Here is an 8,720-nt window from a genome sequence, read left to right as displayed (position 1 = left end):
AATTAGATGGTAGTAAACACAAGAATGGGAACGAACACTCACCCCTATCTCAACAGCAGCCTAATGCTCAATGTCGAGTTTGGATGATGCAGTCGGGTGACCGGTAACTGTAACACAGGTAACCATTGTAAGGAAGAGAAAAGGTGTTGTAAAATTAAAACACGATAGAGCGTGCTGGGGTACTGCTTACCTTAGAACTTGAGAAACACGACCAAACGCTATGCCAAGCTGCTTCTGGCTGAGAGCTACTACATATGGAGTCACTCGTGGACTCCGTAAAAATACGCACAGTAGAGCTAGAAAGAGGACTGAACAGCGGAACCCGTGGGTGCCATCTTAGAAGGGAGCTTGAACAAGTAGTTAGAGGTGATGAAAAAACGGGGATACTGCATGCGAACGGAAATGGCACAAAAATCCTAGGGAAATGTAAACATGCAACTGTGCAAGACACATGCCATATTGCAAAAACTAAATACTGTGTAAAAACGTGAGCACAATATCAAATGGTGGCCAGAGAGGCGGATATGCAATGCCTGATGCTAGTAGATGATCCAAGATGTGTGGAAGTCCCAGGTGTTAGGGAAATCCCTGACCGAAGTACAGAAACACTAAAATGGTACCAAAGTTAAGGATCCTAAGTCAAAGGAGTAATCTGAAAGATGTGCTGGAGATGTAAATATATCAAAGGCCAATAATCCCAAAACAGTCCAGGTAGGAACATAAGAGACAGGTGAAAGAATGCATATGAAAAATGATAGGATAGAAGAATAATTACCATATAGGAAGACAGGGGTCAAAGTGATGTGTGAAGTGCAAACTTGGTGAACAATGACAAGTATCCTCTACCACTACTGTGCATCTTGATAGACAGCCAAATGCGGTTTATACACAATGTAAGCAAACAGACCTTCATAAAAAAACAACTTTCATAAAAAACAACTGATGTCTAGTCGGTCATTAAGACCTGTGGGAAACATCATGTCTAATGTTTTGAACCAAAAGATTTCTCTTTGGAGCAAAATCTTAGTAATGTCCATACCTGGTCTAATATTCACTTGCTCAATGATTTGGAATCTTAATTGGGATATAGTATGATTAGCTTCATCCCAATGTGTGGCTATGCTAGATGTGGTACTTTTTGTTCTAATTTTGCTTTTAAGTTCCATGATGCGGACTTTGAGTTTATGTTCTGTTTTGCCACCGTACGCTTTACCACAGGGGCATTTAATGCAATAGACTGTAAAGCACCATTTATATTATTTCATGTGTTATTCATGATGCAATGACCACATGTTATGATTTCCAAATGATATGATGTATATCTGTGAAACTACCAGATTTCTCTGACATGACTATGATGTATAATCATGCATAAGAAGATATAACTTAATACAGCTTTTGTTCTGAAATATTGGTTTTATTCTATTCATTGTATGATTTAAATTTTGAGTCATTGTCGAGGGTTCATTAGCAATCCAGTGCACAGTACACAGTGTATACTACCACGTTGGCTAGTAATTCCCTTTCTTGATACTCGACGCTTGTATAGACCAATCAATCAATCATAGCATTTGTATAGCGCTCTACTCACCCGGAGGGTCTCAAGGCGCTGGGGGGAGAGGGGTCCGTTACTGCTCGAAGAGCCAGGTCTTGAGTTGCTTCCTGAAGGAGAGATGGTCTTTGGTCAGCCGAAGGTGGATGGGGAGGGAGTTCCAGGTCTTGGCTGCCAGGTAGAAGAAGGATCTTCCTCCGGTGGTGGCTCTGTGGATGCGTGGTACGGCGGCGAGGGCGAGGCTGGTCGATCGTAGCTGTCGGGTGGGCGTGTAGACGGTCAGGCGGCTGTAGAGGTACTTGGGGCCCAGGTCGTGGAGAGCCTTGTGTGCGTGGGTGAGGAGTCTGAACGTGATCCTCTTGCTGACGGGGAGCCAGTGTAGGTCTCTCAGGTGGCCGGAGATGTGGCTGTGTCGGGGGATGTCCAGGACGAGTCGTGCAGAGGCGTTCTTAATGCGTTGGAGTCTTTTCTGAAGTTTGGCTGTGGTTCCGGCGTAGAGGGTGTTGCCGTAGTCCAGTCGGCTGGTGACGAGTGCCTGGGTGACCGTCTTCCTGGTTTCGGTGGGGATCCATCGGAAGATCTTACGGAGCATGCGTAGGGTGTTGAAGCATGATGATGAGACGGCGTTGACTTGTCTGGTCATCGAGAGGGCAGTGTCCAGGATGAAGCCCAGGTTGCGTGCGTGGTCCGTTGGCTTGGGAGTGGCGCCCAGGGCAGGTGGCCACCAGGAGTCGTCCCAGGCGGAGGGCGATGAACCCAGGATGAGGACTTCCGTCTTGTCTGAGTTCAATTTCAGGCGGCTGTTCTTCATCCATTCGGCGATGTCTTTCATCCCTTCCTGGAGGCTGGTTCTGGCAGTGTCGGGGTCGTTGGTGAGGGAGAGGATCAGCTGGGTGTCGTCGGCGTAGGAGATGATCTTGAGGTTGTGTTGGCGTGCGATGGCTGCGAGGGGGCTCATGTAGACGTTGAGGAGGGTTGGGCTGAGGGAGGATCCTTGTGGTACGCCGCAGATGACTTCGGTGGCCTCGGATCTGAACAGGAGGAGACGGACTCTCTGAGTTCTTCCGGCGAGGAATGAGATGATCCACTTCAGTGCCTTCTCTTGGATCCCGATGTTGCTGAGGCGTTGTACTAGGGTGCGGTGGCAGACAGTGTCGAACGCTGCAGAGAGGTCCAGGAGGATGAGGGCCGCTGTTTCCCCGTTGTCGAGCAGGGATTTGATGTCGTCGGTGGCTGCGATCAGTGCGGTCTCGGTGCTATGGTTGGCTCAAAAGCCGGACTGCGATGGGTCGAGGGATCCGTTTGTCTCGAGGAAGGCGGCGAGCTGTCTGTTGACGGTCTTCTCGATGACTTTGGCAGGGAAAGGGAGGAGCGAGATGGGGCAGAAGTTCTTGAGGTCGGTGGGGTCCGCTGTAGGTTTCTTTAGGAGGGCGCTGAGCTTGGCGTGCTTCCAGCTCTCCGGGAAGGTGGCGGTGTGGAAGGAGGTGTTGATGATGTCCCGTAGTTGGGGTGCGATGATGGAGTCGGCCTTGTTGAAGACGTGGTGGGGGCAGGGGTCGGTTGGTGATCCGGAGTGGATGGTGTTCATCATGCGGGTGGTGTCTTCGGTGCTGACCGGGGTCCAGGCGCAGAGGGTGGTGGTGGAGGGTGTAGGTATGGCGGTTGGGTGTGTGGTTGGTGCGCCGAAGCTGTTGTGTATGTCGGCGATCTTGCGGTGGAAGAACGAGGCGAGAGAGTCGCAGAGGTCTTGTGAGGGAGTGATGTCATTGTTTTCGGCGCTGGGGTTGGAGAGCTCTTTGATGATGCTGAATAGTTCCTTGCTGTTGTGGGTGTTGTTGTCCAGTCTTTCTTTGTATGCTGTCTTCTTGGTGGTGCGGATCAGCTGGTGGTGGCTGCGGGTGGCGTGCTTGAGGGCGGTCATGTTGTCTGTGGTCTGGTCGTGGTGCCAGGCTTTCTGGAGGGTGCGGCAGTTTTTCTTGGAGTCCTTGAGTTCGTCGGTGAACCAGGGGGCTTTCTTGCTGCCGGGTCTGCAGGGAGGGTTCTTCAGTGGTGCGAGGTCGTCGGCGCAGGCGGTCAGCCACTGTGTGAGGTTGCTGGCTCATTCGTTAGGGTCCGTTGTGCTGGCGGGAGGGTTCCGGCTGAGGGAGCTGGTGAGCTGCTCGGCGGTGATCTTGCTCCAGCTCCGGCGAGGAACTTGTTGCGGGTGGTGGTGGGTCGTGGTTTTTCTGAAGCTGAAGTGGACGCAGCTGTGGTCAGTCCAATGAAGTCCGGTGGCGTGGCTGAAGGAGATGTGTTTGCTGGATGAGAAGACGGGGTCGAGCGTGTGGCCGGCGTAGTGAGTGGGGGTGTTCACCAGTTGCTTGAGTCCGAGGTCGGCGAGGTTGTCCAGCAGGGTGTTGGTGTTGCAGTCCTTGTTGTTCTCCAGGTGGAAGTTGAGGTCCCCTAGGAGGATGTAGTCAGCAGAGGAAAGGGCGTGCGGGCTGATGAAGTCTGCGATGTCTTCGCTGAATTGTGCGCGAGGTCCCGGGGGTCTGTAGATGAGGGTGCCTCTGAGGGTCGTCTTGGGGTCAGAGTGTATCTGGAAGTGGAGGTGTTCGGCGGCGGTGAAGGTGTCGTCGGAGTTGGTCGTGATGCGGATGGTGTTCTTGTGTACGATGGTGATGCCTCCTCCAGTCTGGTTGACGCGGTCCCTCCGGCAGATCTTGTATCCGTCCGGGATGGCTGTGGCGATGTCGGGTGCTGATGAGGCGTTCATCCAGGTTTCTGTGAGGAAGGCGACGTCTGGCGATGTTGTGTCGAGGAGGTTCCAGAGTTCGACGGCGTGTCTGTGGACGGAGCGGGTGTTGAGCAGGATGCACTTGAGGTGGTTGTTGCTGGTTTTTCGGCTTGGCGGGTGCGATGCAGGTCCGGAGGCAGGTGAAGTTGCAGGCCTGGCAGGTGAAGGGTCCGTGGGTGCGTTTCGGGGTGGCTTGGTAGCATGCGGACTTCCAGGCGAGCTCGGCCATCTGGTCGCCCCATAGGAAAGCATTGCGCGCGACCAGATGGCCGAAGGGGCCTGCGCGACCAGATGGCCGAAGGGGCCTGCGCGACCAGATGGCCGAAGGGACGTGCGCGACCAGATGGCCGAGGGGACGTGCGCGACCAGATGGCCCAGGGGAAAGGCAAAAGGGAAGGGGGAGCTTCCCCGGGCCCTCTGGACCCCGCACCCGGGCACCCTGCCGCCGCGGCAGGACCCGGGACGGAGCCCGGGGCGGGGAGGCCGTCCTCCCCGGGCCCCCCCCCCAGGGGCCCGGCCAAAGCTCCGGAACCCAGACGAGCGAGGAGAGGCTCCCCGGCCACGACGGAACCCCGTCCCGGGCCTTTGGCAGTGCCGCAGGCCGGGGGACAGGGCCCGGGGACGGAGACCCCGACCCGGGGCCCGGCCGGGCCCCTGGAACCAGCCGGGGCTCCCGGGACCGCAGGCGCAAGGGAAGCCTCCCCGGGCCCTCCGGACCGCGCCCCGGGCACCCTGCCACGCGGAAGGACCCAGGACGGAGCCCGGGGCAGGGAGGCCGCCCTCCCCGGGGCCCCCAGGGGCCCGGCCGGAGCTCCTGAACCCAGGCGAGCGAGGGCAGGCTCCCCGGCCACGACGGAACCCCGTCCCGGGCCTTTGGCAGTGCCGCAGGCCGGGGGACGGGGCCCGGGGACGGAGACCCCGACCCGGGGCCCGGCCGGGCCCCTGGAACCAGCCGGGGCTCCCGGGACCGCAGGCGATGGGGAAGCCTCCCCGGGCCCTCCGGACCGCGCCCCGGGCACCCTGCCACGCGGAAGGACCCAGGACGGAGCCCGGGGCGGGGAGGCCGCCCTCCCCGGGGCCCCCAGGGGCCCGGCCGGAGCTCCTGAACCCAATACAGCGAGGGGAGGCTCCCCGGCCACAACGGAACCCCGTCCCGGGCCTTTGGCAGTGCCGCAGGCCGGGGGACAGGGCCCGGGGACGGAGACCCCGACCCGGGGCCCGCCCGGGCCCCTGGAACCAGCCGGGGCTCCGGGGACCGCAGGCGCAAGGGAAGCCTCCCCGGGCCCTCCGGACCGCGCCCCGGGCACCCTGCCACGCGGAAGGACCCAGGACGGAGCCCGGGGCAGGGAGGCCGCCCTCCCCGGGGCCCCCAGGGGCCCGGCCGGAGCTCCTGAACCCAGGCGAGCGAGGGCAGGCTCCCCGGCCACGACGGAACCCCGTCCCGGGCCTTTGGCAGTGCCGCAGGCCGGGGGACGGGGCCCGGGGACGGAGACCCCCGACCCGGGGCCCGACCGGGCCCCTGGACCCAGCCGGGGCTCCTGGGACCGCAGGCGATGGGGAAGCCTCCCCGGGCCCTCCGGACCGCGCCCCGGGCACCCTGCCACGCGGAAGGACCCAGGACGGAGCCCGGGGCGGGGAGGCCGCCCTCCCCGGGGCCCCCAGGGGCCCGGCCGGAGCTCCTGAACCCAATACAGCGAGGGGAGGCTCCCCGGCCACAACGGAACCCCGTCCCGGGCCTTTGGCAGTGCCGCAGGCCGGGGGACAGGGCCCGGGGACGGAGACCCCGACCCGGGGCCCGCCCGGGCCCCTGGAACCAGCCGGGGCTCCCGGGCTCGCAGGCGCAGGGGAAGACCCTCCGGGCACCCTGCCACACGGCAGGACCCAGTTGCCGGCTGAGGACCGAGAGGGGTCCCAGAGTACCCTGCCCCTAGTAATCCAGAGGAAGGCTACCCCCCGTTCTTGAAACCCGCGCGCTCCGAGTGACGGAGGGGACCCTAGGGGCGAACGCGCCCGGCCTCCTGGAGCCCTGGCTGGGATCCGAGAGGCGAATGGACCCTCATCGGGACTTCCAGGCCTGGCCCTGCCATCTGGTCGTCCCATTGGAAAGCATTGCGCGCGACCAGATGGCCGAGGGGAAAGGCGCGACCAGATGGCCGGCAACTGAAAGGACTCCCGCCTGCCCACCCACCCACCCGCCCACCAGGGGCTCGGGGTGGGACTCTGCTTCCCGGCTGGGCCTCAGGCACGGGGAGGACCACCGGAGCTCTCGGGGCCTTGGCGCCCGGGGGGGGGCGGAGAGGACTGCCCGGGACCCGTGGAGCCCGTCCCTGGGCTCTTTGCCATGCCGCGGCCCAGGGGAGGGAAGCCCCGGAGGCCTGGGAAGGATGTTGCCCGGGCGTAGCCCGTCTGGTCCCCGGCAATGAACCGCACAGCCCCGGCATGGGTGTTCCGGCATACCCTGCCCCTACTAATCCGGAGGAAGGATACCCCTTTTTCTTGTAACTCGCGCGCTGCGAGTGACGGAGGGGACCCTAGGGGCGAACGCGCCCGGCCTCCTGGAGCCCTGGCTGGGATCCGGGAGGCAAATGGACCCTCATCGGGACTTCCAGGCCGGCCCGGCCATCTGGTCGCCCCATTGGAAAGCATTGCGCGCGACCAGATGGCCGAGGGGAAAGGCGCGACCAGATGGCCGGCAACTGAAAGGACTCCCGCCTGCCCACCCACCCACCCACCCACCCGCCCACCAGGGGCTCGGGGTGGGACTCTGCTTCCCGGCTGGGCCTCAGGCACGGGGAGGACCACCGGAGCTCTCGGGGCCTGGGCGCCCGGGGGGGGGGCGGAGAGGACTGCCCGGGACCCGTGGAGCCCGTCCCTGGGCACTTTGCCATGCCGCGGCCCGGAGGAGGGAAGCCCCGGAGGCCTGGGAAGGATGTTGCCCGGGCGTAGCCCGTCTGGTCCCCGGCAATGAACCGCACAGCCCCGGCATGGGTGTTCCGGCATACCCTGCCCCTACTAATCCGGAGGAAGGATACCCCCCTTTCTTGTAACTCGCGCGCTGCGAGTGACGGAGGGGACCCTAGGGGCGAACGCGCCCGGCCTCCTGGAGCCCTGGCTGGGATCCGGGAGGCAAATGGACCCTCATCGGGACTTCCAGGCCGGCCCGGCCATCTGGTCGCCCCATTGGAAAGCATTGCGCGCGACCAGATGGCCGAGGGGAAAGGAGCCACCAGATGGCCGGCAACTGAAAGCAGCCGTAGTGGTAGGGCTCCCTGCCTGCCCACCCACGCAGGGCTCCAGGGCTCTGCACCAGGGACCCTTGTCCCGGGCAGACGGACACTTGTCAGGCCGCAGGACGGGGACTCCCACGCCCCAGGCCCTGACCGAAACCCAGGCCCCGGGGCCGGTCGCTGCTTCTCAACCCAGCCAGGCCGGGGAGCCTCCTTCGGGCACACGGACCCTAGCAAGGCCCGGGGAGAGCCTCCCCGGGCCCCGGTGGACACCCTGTCCCCAGCTCCAGGACACTCGGCTGGCTTGCGGGACAGGGGGCTCCCGCACCCCGGGACGGAGCTCCAGCACCGGGCCCAGCTTCCTGGAACCCCAGCCAGGCCGGGGAGAGCCTCCCTGGGCCCCGGTGGACACCCTGTCCCCAGCTCCCGGACCCTCGGCTGGCCTGCGGGACAGGGGGCTCCCGCACCCCGGGAACGGAGCTCCAGCACCGGGCCCAGCTTCCTGGACCCCCAGCCAGGCCGGGGAGAGCCTCCCCGGGCCCCGGTGGACACCTGGTCCCAGCGCCCGGACCCTCGGCTGGCTTGCGGGACAGGGGGCTCCCGCACCCCGGGACGGAGCTCCAGCACCGGGCCCAGCTTCCTGGACCCCCAGCCAGGCCGGGGAGAGCCTCCCCGGGCCCCGGTGGAACCCTGTCCCCAGCTCCCGGACCCTCGGCTGGCCTGCGGGACAGGGGGGCTCCCGCACCCCGGGAACGGAGCTCCAGCACCGGGCCCAGCTCCCGGACCTCCAGCCAGGCCGGGGAGAGCCTCCCCGGGCCCCGGTGGAACCCTGTCCCCAGCTCCCGGACCCTCGGCTGGCCTGCGGGACAGGGGGGCTCCCGCACCCCGGGAACGGAGCTCCAGCACCGGGCCCAGCTCCCGGACCTCCAGCCAGGCCCGGGGAGAGGCTGGCTTGCGGGAAAGGGGGCTCCCGCACCCCGGGAACGGAGCCGCACCCTGGGACGGAGCTCCAGCACCGGGACCAGCTCCCGGACCTCCAGCCAGGCCCGGGGAGAGGCTGGCTTGCGGGACAGGGGGCTCCCGCACCCCGGGAACGGAGCCGCACCCTGGGACGCAGCTCCAGCACCGGGACCAGCTTCCGGACCTCCAGCCAGGCCAGGGACAG

This window comes from Triturus cristatus, chromosome 4_1 (genome assembly GCF_964204655.1).
Source record: "Triturus cristatus chromosome 4_1, aTriCri1.1, whole genome shotgun sequence".
Classification (NCBI taxonomy): domain Eukaryota; kingdom Metazoa; phylum Chordata; class Amphibia; order Caudata; family Salamandridae; genus Triturus; species Triturus cristatus.
This window is presented reverse-complemented; position numbering follows the sequence as displayed.